General features: G+C 46.0%; 1 protein-coding gene across 1 annotated transcript in view; it reads left to right on the top strand.

Annotated features, from left to right (window-relative positions):
* The first annotated feature begins 1,368 nt into the window (after positions 1-1,368).
* LOC135524775 (5-hydroxytryptamine receptor 3A-like) overlaps positions 1,369-9,255 on the top strand; it is a 36,179-nt gene continuing 28,292 nt past the window's right edge. The window contains exon 1 of the mRNA XM_064952585.1: positions 1,369-1,470. The gene's annotated coding sequence lies outside the window, so the exon portion shown is untranslated. The remainder of the gene's footprint in view (positions 1,471-9,255) is intronic.

Below are 9,255 nucleotides of genomic sequence, written 5' to 3'. Positions count from 1 at the left end.
CCTGTACTCCCTGTTCACCCATGACTGCGTGGCCATGCCTGCCTCCAACTCAATCATCAAGTTTGCAGACAACACTACAGTGGTAGGCTTGATTACCAACAACCACGAGACGGCCTACAGGGAGGAGGTAAGGGACCTCAGAGTGTGGTGTCAGGAAATAACCTCTCACTCAACGTCAACAAAACAAAGGAGATGATCGTGGACTTCAGGAAACAGCAGACAGAGCACCCCCCACCCCCCTATCCACATTGACGGGACAGTAGTGGAGAAGGTGGAAAGTTCCTTGGCGCACACACCATAGACAAACTGAAATTGTCCACCCACACAGACAGCGTGTTGAAGGCGGCACCTCAGGAGGCTGAAGAAATTTGGCTTTTCACCAAAAGCACTCACAAAAAGGGGGAGGCTTGCAAGCCGAAGAACACCATTCCAACCATGAAGCACGGGGGTGGCCACATCATGTTGCTTTGCTGCAGGAGGGGCTGGTGCACTTCACAAAATAGATGGCGTCATGAGGGAGTAAAAGTATGTGGATATATTGAAGCAACATCTCAAGACATCAGTCAGGAAGTTAAAGCTTGGTCACAAATGGGGTTTTCAAATGGACAATGACCCCAAGCATAATTCCAAAGTTGAGGCAAAATGGCTTAAGGACAACAAAGTCAAGGTATTGGAGTGGCCATCACAAAGCCCTGACCTCAATCCCATTTAACATTTGTGGGCAGAACTAAATAAGCGTGTGCGAGCAAGGAGGCCTACATCCTGAATCAGTTACACTAGTTCTGTCAGGAGGAATGGGCCAAAATTCACCCAATTTATTGTGGGACGCTTGTGGAATACTATCCAAAACGTTTGACTCAAGTTAAACAATTTAAAGGCAATGCTACCAAATACTAATTGAGTGTATGTAAACTTCTAACCCACTGGGAATGTGATGAACGAAATAAAAGCTGAAATAAATTTACTCTTCTGTTTTTCTGACATGTCACATTCCTAAAATAAAGTGGTGATCCATACTGACCTAAGACTTGGAATTTTTACTAGGATTAAAAGTGAGGAATTGTGAAAAACTGAGTTTAAATATAGTTTCTATGGTGTATGTAAACTTTCAACTTCAACTGTATAATACCTGCGTAAGTACAAAGTATAAATTGTCAGCTTCTGAAAAGATTGTCGCCGGATTTACATATTTAGAGAAAAGTGTAACTCTTTAAGCAATTTCTATATAGTTAGTTATTACCTGCGGGGATGTGGGCTGGGATATTAAAAGAAAATATATAAAATAAAAATATATACGGTAAATACTATATAGGACAGAACACACGACAAGAGAGACAACATTACATAAAGAGAGACCTAATATAGCAAGGCAGCAACACATGACAACACAGCATAAAACTGTCCAGTTTGAGTGTAACGGATTTCCTCTTCGTCTGAGGAGAAGTAAGGATCGGACCAAAGCGCAGTGTGGTAAGTGTTCATGATGATTTTTAATTAAAACTCAGAACACTAAACAATAAATGACAACATGAATATACAAAACCGAAACAGTACCGTGTGGCCCAAACACTCACACGGAAACGAACACCCACAAACCAAAAGTGAAACCCAGGCTACCCAAGTATGATTCTCAATCAGAGACAACTGACGGCACCTTTCTCTGATTGAGAACCATACTAGGCCGAACAGAAAAAAACAACATAGAAAAACAAACATAGACTGCCCACCCCTACTCACGCCCTGACCATACTAAAACAAAGAATAAAATAACAGAACTATGGTCAGAACGTGACAGTTTGTTGCAGCTTGTTCCTGACGCTAGCTGCAACAAACTGCAAAGACGAGCAACCCAGGGATATGTGTGCTTGGGGGACCTTTAACAGAATGTGACTGGCAGAACGGGTGTTGTATGTGGAGGATAAGGGCTGCAGTAGATATCTCAGATAGGGGGGAGTGAGACCTAAGAGGGTTTTTACAAATAAGCATCAACCAGTGGCCCCACCCAATTTACCTACCTCATCTCCATACTGTTTATATTTATTTACTTTTCTGCTCTTTTGCACACCAGTATCTCTACCTGTACATGACCATCTGATCATTTATCACTCCAGTGTTAATCTGCAAAATTGTAATTATCCGCCTACCTCCTCATGCCTTTTGCACACAATGTATATAGACTCTTTTTTTCTTTCTACTGTGTTATTGACTTGTTTATTGTTTACTCCATGTGTAACTCTGTGTTGTTTTCTGTTCACACTGCTATGCCTACCTAGTTAAATAAAGGGTAAATCAAAAATCTAAATAAAAAGTGGGTCTTGAGACTGGTAAACAGAGATGACCAGTTTACAGAGTAGCATAGAGTGCATTGATGTGTCCCATAAGGAGCATTGGTAGCAGATCTGATGGCCGAATGGTAAAGAACATCTAGCCGTTCGAGAGCACCCTTACCTGTCGGTCTATAAATTGCATCTCCCTAATCTTGCATGGGTAGGATGGTCATCTGAATCAGGGTTAGTTTGGCAGCAGGGGTGAAAGAGGAGCGATTAAGATAGAGGAAATCAAGTCAAATTTTAACCTTCGCCTACAGTTTGGATATGTGCTGAGAAAAGTACTTGTACTTGTGTGAGGCGTGTGAGGTGTGTGAGGTGACTTGTGTGAGGTGACTACCTCAAGCTCTAAACCCTCAGAGGTAATAATCACATCTGTGGGGAGACTGGCATTCTTCTTACCAAACCACATGGCCTTTGTTTTGGGAGGTGTTCAAAATCAGGTTACGGGTAAATAAAGCTTGTTGGACACTAAGAAAGCTTGTAGAGCATTTAACACACAATCAGCGGAGGGACCAGCTGAGTATAAGACAGTATCATCTGCATATAAATAGATGAGAGAGTTTCCTACCTACTGAGCTATGTTGTTGATGTAAATTGAGAAGAGTGTGGGTCCTAGGATCGAGCCTTGGTGACAGGCAGTGGCTGAGACAACAGATGTTCTGACTTTAGACACTGCACTCTTTGAGAGAGGTAGTTAGCACACCAGGCCAAAGACGCCTCAGAGACACTAACACTCCTTAGCCGGCCAACAAGAATGGAAAGGTCTACCGTATCAAAAGCTTTGGTCAAGTCAATACAAATAACAGCACAACTTTGCTTAGAAAAATGGGAAATGGTGACATCATTGAGGACCTTTAAGGTTGCAGTGACACATCCATAACCTGAGCAGAAACCAGATTTCAAACCAGAGAGAATACTATAGACATCAAGAAAGCCAGTCAGTTGATTATTTACAAGTTTTTCCACCACTTTTGATAAACAGGGTAAAATAGAAATAAGCCTATAACAGTTAGGATCAGCTTGATCTCCCCCTTTAAATAAAATACCAACTGTGGCTGCCTTCCAAGCAATGGGAACCACCCCAGAAAGGAGAGACAAGTTAAAAAGGTTGGAGATAGGCTTGGCGATGATAGGGGCAACAACCTTAAAGAAGAAAGGGTCTAAACCAGCTCTAGTCCTCAAGGGCCTGTTTGGTGTCACAGTTTTGCCCCAGCCCCAGCTCCAGCTAACACACCTGACTCCAATAATCACCTAATCATGATCTTCAGTTTAGAATGCAATTTGATTCATCAGCTGTGTTTGGTAGGGATGGAGAAAAATTGTGACACTAATCGGGACATTGAGAACAGGAGTTGCCCACCCCTGTTCTAAACCATCTGACCCCGATGTTTTATTGTGGTCAAGTTTCAGGAGCTCCTTTAGCACCTTGGACTCAGTGATCGCCTACAGGGAGAAACTTTGTAGCGGGGCAGGGGAAAAAGGAAGGAGCAGCATCGAGGCTAGTCGCTTTAGAAGGGGTGAGAGATTAGGAAATGTTGGACGGGCAAAGAGGCTTAGCTGAGTCAAGTAGGAATCCTGACTTATTGAAGTGGTGATGAAAGAGGTCAGCCATGTTCTTCTTCTCATGAACAACCCCATCATCAACATTAAGGGACATAGGCAGCTGTGAGGAGGAGGGTTTATTCTCCAGGTCTTTAAACGTTTTACAGAACTTCTTGGGGTTGGACACACAGAGAGAGAACTGCTCCTTAAAGTAACTAACTTTGGACTTCTGGATAGCCTGAGTGCACTTATTTCTCATTTGCCTGAACAAGAGCAAGTCAGCCTGAGTATGCGTGTGTCGAGCCTTTCGCCAAATGCAATTCTTGAGGTGGAGTAACTCTGCAAGATCATGGTCGAACCAGGGGCTGAACCTGGTTTTTAATTCAAATTTTCTTTATGGGGGTGTGTTTGTTAACAATACCACTGAAAATATCAAAACAGAAGGTCCAAGTGTCTTCGACAGAGGGGATCAAGCTGATTATATACCATTTTACAGAGGCCAGGTCATGAAGAAGGCTTGCTCATTAAAGTGTTTTAGCAAGTGTCTATGACAAATCAGGACAGGTCATTTCACTGAGCAGCCATTACGAACACAGGCTGTAAAACAGTGATCACTGAGTTCATTACAGAAAACACCAGACTGATACCTATCAGGATTATTTGTGAGGGTAACATTGAGGAGAGTAACCTTTTCTGGGGTAATTGAAGTTGTATCTGGTCTGTCATTGCAAGCCTGGCAGCCTTAACTCAGCATTCAGTCCCCATAAAGTCAAATATATCATTGTAATGTACTTTATTTGTCTTTATTTTTTTTTTTAGTTTTTCTTCTTCTTGGCTTTCAAAATAGCATCAGACTAAACACTACTCCCTCCGTGTCAGGTTGGATGGTGTACTCAGATCTCTCCTGTTTGTTTGGTAGAGGAAAAAGCAATTCTTGGTTGCAGTTATCCCTCCAGGTAATTTTGGCCAAAATTAGATTAGGTTTGGAGTTTTAATCTGGAGCGAAGACCATGTTGTAACGGGCAACATCCTGCATATGTCCCCGACGAAAAATCCAAGTTTATCTAACTCTAAATCTATCCTTTTGTAAAACATGTTGAAAAATATGAGCGCTCACGTGTAGCATAACGGAGTCGCCTCCTCACTATTGACGTTGAGACTGGTGTTTTTGCGGGTACAATTTAATGAAGCTGCCAGTTGAGGACTTGAGAGGCATCGGTTTCTCAAAATAGACACTAATGTACTTGTTCTCTTGCTCAGTTGTGCACCGGGGCCTCCCACTCCTCTTTCTATTCTGGTTAGAGTCAGTTTGTGCTGTTCTGTGAAGGGAGTAGTACATAGCGTTGTACGAGATTTTCAGTTTCTTGGCAATTTCTCGCATGGAAGAGCCTTCATTTCTCAGAACAAGAATAGACTGACAAGTTTCAGAAGGAAGTGATTTGATTCAGGCCATTTTGAGCCGGTAATCAAACCCACAAATGCTGATACTCAACTAGTCTAAAGAAGACCAGTTGTATTGCTTCTTTAATCGGTACAACAGTTTTCAGCTGTGCTAACATCATTGCAAAATGGTTTTCTAATGATCAATTAGCCATTTAAAATGACAAACTTGGATTAGCCAACACAACGTGCCATTGGAACACAGGAGTGATGGTTGCTGATAATGGGCCTCTGTACGCCTATGTAGATATTCCATGCAAATATATATAGTTTACAGCTACGATAGTCATTTACAACATTAATAATGTCTACACTGTATTTCTCATCAATTTGATGTTATTTTAATGAACAAAAAATGTGCTTTTCTTTCAAAAACAAGGACATTTCTAAGTGACCCCAAACTTTTGAACGGTAGTGTAGATACTATACATTACCCCTAATCATCATTATGATTTCTATAGTTTAGGCATATAGCTAGTTAGGCCTAGCTAGTTGTTGTATTATCCAGATAGCAATAATAGTGCTTGTGTTGACAGAAATAGCTAGCTAGCTAACAGTAACATGCTGGGGATATCACGTAATACCGTTGTGTTATGGATACCCTGAGAACAAGGTTCAGGGATGATAAGACCATTGAGCCCAGCTAACTTTAGCTAGATATTTAGCTAGCGAGTAGCAATCATAGCAAATATGCCAGCTTTAGGTCGCTAGCTAGCTGGTCATGGTGAGAAACCTAGCTAGAGCGTGAGTGATTACACGTGGTCTGAGGTTGTCAGGCCGGTTGGACGTGCCAAATTCTTTAAAATGACGTTGAAGGTGGCTGATGGTAGAGAAATTAACATTAAATTATCTGGCAACAGCTCTGGTGGACATTCCTGCAGTCAGCATGCCAATTGTATGCTCCCTCAAAACTTTGACATCTGTGGCATTGTGTTGTGTGACAAAACTGCACATTTTAGAATGACCTTTTATTGTCTCCAGCATAAGGTGCATCTGTATAACGATCATGCTGTACCTGTCAGGTGGATGGATTATCTTGACAAAGGATAAAATGCTCACTAACAGGGATGTAAACAAATTTGTTGAGAGAATGTAAACCGGGTGTCCTGAAAAATGGAGCGGCGATGGCTAGAAGGCCGGTGACATTGACCGCCGAACGCTGCCCGAACAAGGAGGGGAGCCGACTTCGGCGGAAGTCGTGACAGTACCCACCCTTGACGCGCGGATCCAGCAGCGTGCCGACACCGGCCTCGGGGACAACCCGGAGTACGAGGCGAAGGGCGATCCGGCTGGAGACGGTGGAACTCCCGTAGCATTTCAGGGTCCAACACGTCCACCACCGGAACCCAGCACCTCTCCTCAGGACCATACCCCTCCCACTCCACGAGGTACTGAAGGCCCCTCGACCGACGCATAGAATCCAGGATGAAATGGACGGAGTACGCTGGGGCCCCCTCGATGTCCAGAGGGGGAGAAGGAACCTCCCACACCTCAGACTCCTGGAGTGGACCAACCACCACTGGCCTGAGGAGAGACACATGGAATGAGGGGTTAATACGGTAATTGGGGAGAAGATGTAACCTGTAACACACCTCGTTCACTCTCCTCAGGACTTTGAATGGCCCCACAAACCGCGGACCCAGCTTCCGGCAGGGCAGGCGGAGGGGCAGGTTTCGGGTCGAGAGCCAGACCAGGTCCCCCGACCTCACTGCGGTGATAGTCTGCGCGTTTTTTTTTGGAGCAGAGCGGCCTGCTGGAGGTGAACATGGGAGGCTTCCCATGTCTCCTCCGCGCGCCTGAACCAGTCATTCACCGCAGGAGCCCCGGTCTGACTCTGATGCCACGACGCCAGAAACGGCTGGTACCCCAATACGCACTGAAAGGGGGAAAGGTTAGTAGAGGAGTGGCAGAGCGAGTTCTGCGCCATCTCGGCCCAGGGCACGAACGCCGCTCACTTCCCCGGCCGGTCCTGGCAATAAGACCGCAGAAACCTGCCTACATCCTGGTTCACTCTCTCCAACTGCCCATTACTCTCGGGGTGAAACTTTGAGGTGAGGCTGATCGAGACCCCCAGACGTTCCATGAACGCCCTCCAGACTCTCGAAGTGAACTGGGCACCTCGATCAGACACTATATCCTCAGGCACCCCGCAATGCCAGAAGACGTGTGTAAACAAGGCCTCCGCAGTCTGTAGGGCCGTAGGTAGACCGGGCAGAGGGAGGAGATGACAGGACTTAGAGAGGCGATCCACAACAACCAGGATCGGGGTGTTTCTCTGTGAGGGAGGAAGATCGGTCAGAAAATCCACAGACAGGTGTGACCAAGGCCGTTGTGGAACGGGTAAGGGATGTAGCTTACCTCTGGGCAGGTGTCTAGGTGCCTTGCACTGGGTGCACACCGAGCAGGAGGAAACATAAACCCTCACGCCCTTTGCCAAGGTAGGCCACCAGTACTTCCCACTCAGACAGTGCACCGTTTGGCCGATCCCCGGATGACCAGAGGAGGGTGTCTTGTGGGCTCAATAGATCAACTGGTCACGGACAGCAAACGGAACGTACAGATGCCCAACGGGACACTGGAGGGGAGCGGGCTTTGTACGTAACGCCTGCTCAATATCCGCATCCAGCTCCCACACAACCGGCGCTACCAGGCAAGAGGCCGGGAGAATGGGAGTCTGATTCATGGGCCGCTCCTCTGTGTCATACAGCCGGGACAGTGCGTCTGCCTTAACATTTTGGGAACCTGGTCTGTAGGACAGGGTAAACACAAAACGGTTCTGGACTTTCCACCGTGGTAGCACCAATGGAAACCCCGACACACCTCCCTGAGCACTCTCGCGACCACCCCGTGAGAGCCCTCTGTTGCCATGAAATGGTGGGGTCATGACGAGCTAACCAGGAAAGGACTAGTACCAAGGGAAACGCAGGAGAGTCAATGAGGAAGAGACTGATTCTCTCCTCGTGACCCTCCTGCGTCACCATAACCGGGGAGATGGTGGCTTCCCTAATTAACCCGGACCCTAATGGTCGACTATCCAGAGCATGTACCGGGAAGGGTCTAACCACAGGAACAATGGGGATCGTTAAACTAAGGGCGAACGCTCTGTCGATAAAATTCCCAGCCGCGCCTGAATCGACGAGCGCCTTATGCTGGGAATGCGGGGTAAACTCAGGAAAACAAACATGAACAAACAGGTGGCCAACAGAGGACTCTGGATGAGAGTGGTGCAGACTCACCTATGGTGATGCCAGAGAGCCCTGCCTGCTGCCTCGAGTCGAGGCACCGACCGGCAGTGTGCCCTCTGTGGCCACAGATGGTACACATGATGGCCCCTCCTCCAGCCTCCGTAAGCGCAGCCCCTCCCAGCTCCATGGGCACCAGTGCGGTGGTGCTGGAAGATGGAACCAACAGAGCCCTCTCTGGACGTCTGCAGGTGACCAGCAGGTTATCCAACCGAATGGACAGATCCACCAGTGGGTCAAAGGTGGTGGTGGCATCCCTGCAGGCCAACTCCCGACGGACATCCTCACGCAGGCTGCATCTTTAAACCTCTTGAAACTCCCCATCCCGGATCCGGGATCGTGACTAAAGCCTCAGGCTCATTAGCATAACGCAACGTTAACGATTTCTGAAAATCGCAAATAAAATTAAAATAATGCGTTTGCTCTCAAGCTTAGCCTTTTCTTAACAACACTGTCATCTCAGATTTTCAAAATATGCTTTTGAACCATAGAAATTGACTAATTTGTGTAAGAGTATGCAAAGCTAGCATAGCATTTTGTGTAGCATGTAGCACGCAACATTTTCACAAAAGCCAGATAACCAAATAAATAAAATCATTTACCTTTGAAGAGCTTCTGATGTTTTCAATGAGGAGACTCTCAGTCACATGCCAAATGCGCAGTGTTTCCTGAAAGCGTCTGTGTGTAGGAGAAATCGTTCC

Source organism: Oncorhynchus masou, chromosome 31, assembly GCF_036934945.1.
Source record: "Oncorhynchus masou masou isolate Uvic2021 chromosome 31, UVic_Omas_1.1, whole genome shotgun sequence".
Lineage (NCBI taxonomy): Eukaryota > Metazoa > Chordata > Actinopteri > Salmoniformes > Salmonidae > Oncorhynchus > Oncorhynchus masou.
The sequence above is the reverse complement of the archived record's forward strand: the minus strand, read 5'-3'. Positions and strand labels throughout refer to the sequence as shown.